This window comes from Gossypium arboreum, chromosome 8 (assembly GCF_025698485.1).
Source record: "Gossypium arboreum isolate Shixiya-1 chromosome 8, ASM2569848v2, whole genome shotgun sequence".
Lineage (NCBI taxonomy): Eukaryota > Viridiplantae > Streptophyta > Magnoliopsida > Malvales > Malvaceae > Gossypium > Gossypium arboreum.
The window spans coordinates 27,899,543-27,903,629 of record NC_069077.1 but is presented as its reverse complement, the minus strand read 5'-3'; the positions used below and the strand labels follow the sequence as shown (position 1 = coordinate 27,903,629).

Genomic DNA, 4,087 nt, shown 5'->3' with positions numbered 1-4,087 from the left:
GGCAGACCACACGGCCGTGTCAATCTAGCAAATCACACGGGTATAGCACATGCCCATGCCATTCTAACAGGCTTGAACACAGCCTGATGTAATCGCACACGGGTGTGTCACACGGGCGTGTCCCTGTCAAGCCCAAGTTCAGTCCAATTCAGAAAAGGCCACTTTTGAGGGCTTCTAGGCATTCCAAAGCCTATAAATATACCTAGAAGAGAATAAAAAGGAGACGGAGAAGGGGGAGTAAGGAATTACTCCAAGGAAGCCGACTGATCCATCTCAAAAGCCGGATTCATCATCAAGACTGAAGATCTCTCCTCAATTTGTCTTCTAAGATGTTTTCTTATTTAGTTATGAACTAAATCCCGTAAATACCTAAGGGGAATGAAACCTAATATCAATCTCGTTATTATTTTCCGAATCGTATGATAAATATTTAACTTGTTCTTAATTATGTGTTCTTAATTCTTGTTTTGATATCCCAGGATACTAATTCAAGATAAGCCCTTATTCAGAAGAGGAATAGACCCTGTCTAAGAGTACATTTATCATAATTAAATGGAGTTGATTGCGCGCCTAGAAATAAGGTGACAAGATTTTGTCGGATTAGGGTGAAACCTAATAAGGTGATCCATAGATCGAGTTAATGCAACCCTAGAGTGTTAATTAGAGAAAAGTCTCAGTTATTCAATCTAAGGATTAGATGTTATTAGTCTTGAATAGGGATAATAACATAACTTAGGGATCTTTATGGAACAAGTTGAATGAATAAATCGTCCGATTCGGAGCCAGAATAACAAGTAAAGTCTAGGTGGATTTTTCCTTAGGTATTGTCTTCATTCAATCGATTTTCCCAAAAGCAATTCCCCAATTCTTTTCTCTGTGCGTTCTTAGTTTAGATAATTAGTTAATTAAAACAAATCTCCATTATTATTAGGCTAGTTAATAAAAAGACAGTCATTACTAGTACTTTTAGTTCCTTTGGGTTCAACAATCTAGTCTTGCTAAAACTATTCTACTGTTCGATAGGTACACTTGCCTACATCGCGATAATAGTTAGTTCAAGAATGAGTAATTATAAATATTTAAAACCTATCACGAAACCTCGCGATCAAGTTTTTGGTGCCGTTGCCGGGGAACTGAAATATTAGGAACGCTAAATTTTTATTACTTTAGCCATTTATTTTTCTTGCAATTTAATTTAATTTTATTATTATTATTACTAATTAATTTACTTTTTATTTCTCTTGGCAGGTTTTTATAGTTTATGACTAGAAGAAACCCGTCGGGACCATTACTTTTTGACGAAGAAATCGATCGTACAATTCATAAAAACCAAAGAGAAATAAGGCACAGCTTAAGATATATGGAGAACGGGCAAGAAGACGATACTCAACCCCCAACCGAAGAGATGGCTGAAAACCAAGGCAATCAGCTACCTCCTGCAATTGCGGTTAATCAAAATCCTGCTCCATGCACTATGTATGACTATGCTAAAACTTCTTTAATAGGAACTGAGTCAAGTATAGTTAGACCTACTATTGCTGCGAATAATTTTGAACTGAAACCTAACACAATTCAGATGATACAGCAGTTTGTTCAGTTTGATGGTTTGCAGGATGAGGATCCCAACACTCACTTGGCGAATTTCCTGGAGTTTTGTGACACTTTCAAAATTAATGGAATTTTTGATGATGCCATTCGCCTTCGGTTATTCCCTTTTTTCACTGAGAAACAAAGATAAATTGTGGTTGAACTCGTTACCACGAGGGCCTATCACTACTTGGGAACAAATGACTGAAATTTTTTTACTAAAATATTTTCCACCGGCTAAAACTGCTAAGTTACATAATGATATCTCTTCTTTTGTACAGATGGACTTAGAAACACTTTACGATGCATAGGAGAGATACAAGGATCTATTACGAAAGTGCCCTCACCATGGGTTACCTCTGTGGCTGCAAGTTCAAACGTTCTACAATGGCGTGAATCCCTCAACAAGACAGATGATTGATGCAGCTGCTGGTGGAACCATCAACAACAAAACACCTGAAAAGGCTTATGAATTTATTGAAGAAATGTCACTGAATAACTATCAGTGGCAAGTCATGAGGACTAAGCCAACAAAAACAACAGGCGTTTATAACGTCGACTCAATTACTATACTGTCAAATTAGGAAGAACTTCTCAATAAAAAGATTGATGGTTTACTTGTTTCTACGCAGGTACATCCAGTAATGAGGTGTGACTCAAGTGGAGGAGGTGTGCATACAGAATATCAATCCTTCAATCCTACAACCGAAGAGGAACAAGTCAACTATATGGGTAACAATAACTTTAGATCTCAAAATAACTCATACAGTAATACTTATAATGCAGATTGGAGGAACCACCCAAATTTCTCCTGGGGTGGTTAAGGGAATCAAAAGCCAAAAAATCCTCTGGGTTTTCAACAGCCACCTTATCAACAAGAGAAGAAACCGAACCTTAAGGAGATACTCTCAAAATTCATATCAATGTCAGAAACTCGTTTCCAAAATACCGAGACAGCACTTAAAAATCAACAAGTATCTATCCAAGGACTCGAAATTCAGATAGGCCAACTATCCAAACTAATCTCAGAATGACCACAAGGTAGCTTACCAAGTAATACTGAACCTAACCCAGGGGAACACCTCAACGTAATTAGTACTCAAGATAAGGAAGGATTCATTGCGCCTGAGCCAGAATTGATGCATGAAACTGTGGTGAGCAAAGGTAAAAGTGAGGTAAGTCATAACAAAATGGTGAATGAAGAATATAAACCTCGTGTCCCATACCCTAACGCGACAAGGAAAGACCACTCAGACGAACAATTCGGTAAATTCCTTAAACTTTTGAAAAAATTACATATTAACTTACTGTTTATTGAAGCTCTGTCCCAGATGCCGAATGCAATGAAATTTTTAAAAGAGCTTTTAGTAAATAAGCGGAAGTTGGACGAAGCGTCGCATGTGGAGCTAAACGCAGTCTGCTCAGCTATTCTACAGAATAAGCTACCCCACAAATTGAAAGATATTTTTACAATTCCTTGCTTAATTGGTAGTTTAGATATAAATCATGCATTAGTTGATTTAGGGGCTGGTATTAACGTCATGCCTTACAAAATGTTTAAGCAACTAGGTCTTGGGAAACCTAAAAAAACTAGGATGAGCATTTAATTGGCAGATAAAACTATAATATTTCCTAAGGGTATTATTGAAGATGTACTAGTGAAAGTAGATAAGTTCATATTTCCTATTGATTTCGTTGTTCTAGACATAGAGGAGGATAATAACACCCCTTTGATTTTAGCGAGGCCCTTTTTAGCAACTGCTAAAATAATTATTGATGTTGGCACAGGTGAGTTTACACTTCGTGTGGGAGACGAAACGATCACCCTTCAAGCTCGTAATTCTGGCATCACATCGAACATTGAATTTAATGGTCCACATCATTTTACTAAACCTAACAATATGGTGCAACCTACTTTGCAAAAAAATGAGTCTGAAGGAAGCACACGAGTCATTCTCAAGCAATAGTAGAGGACCTATTCATGAAGATCGAAGACTACAAATTGAGGAACTCGATGAATGGCGGACGCAAAAACCAAGAACACTCGAAAAACTAAAACTACGCCAAAATGAGCCCAATACCTCTCCAAATCAACTTAAGGTTGGTGATAAGGTCTTATTAAATGCCGTAGATCCCCACATTGTCACTACCATACTAAATGAGGAAATCCCTCTTACGGTACTCAGTATTTTTCCATTCGGTACGGTAGAGGTGAGTCATCCCAAGTTCGGCACTTTTAAGGTAAACAACACCCGATTAAAACCTTATTTTGCCAAGACTGAGAACAGGAATGAGGAGTACGAACTCCTTGAACCACCATGACCATTCAACGGAGAGGTAAGTCCAGCTTAGACTATAAATAAGCGTTTCTCGAGAGGCAACCCGAGCACTAACATTATTAATTTCTTTAAGTTTTGGTATTTAACTCCTAACCTACTAATAGACATCTTGAATACAGGTGTTTCCACAGAGACACGGCCAATCACACGGGCGTGCTTAA

The 4,087-nt window shown here is 37.8% G+C and overlaps 1 non-coding gene across 1 annotated transcript; it reads right to left on the bottom strand.

Moving 5' to 3' along the window:
• Positions 1–1,836: 1,836 nt before the first annotated feature.
• Positions 1,837–1,942, bottom strand: LOC128280286 (small nucleolar RNA R71). The gene has a single exon (XR_008270466.1). It is a non-coding gene; the product is annotated as a small nucleolar RNA R71 (small nucleolar RNA).
• Between the last annotated feature and the right edge of the window lie 2,145 nt (positions 1,943–4,087).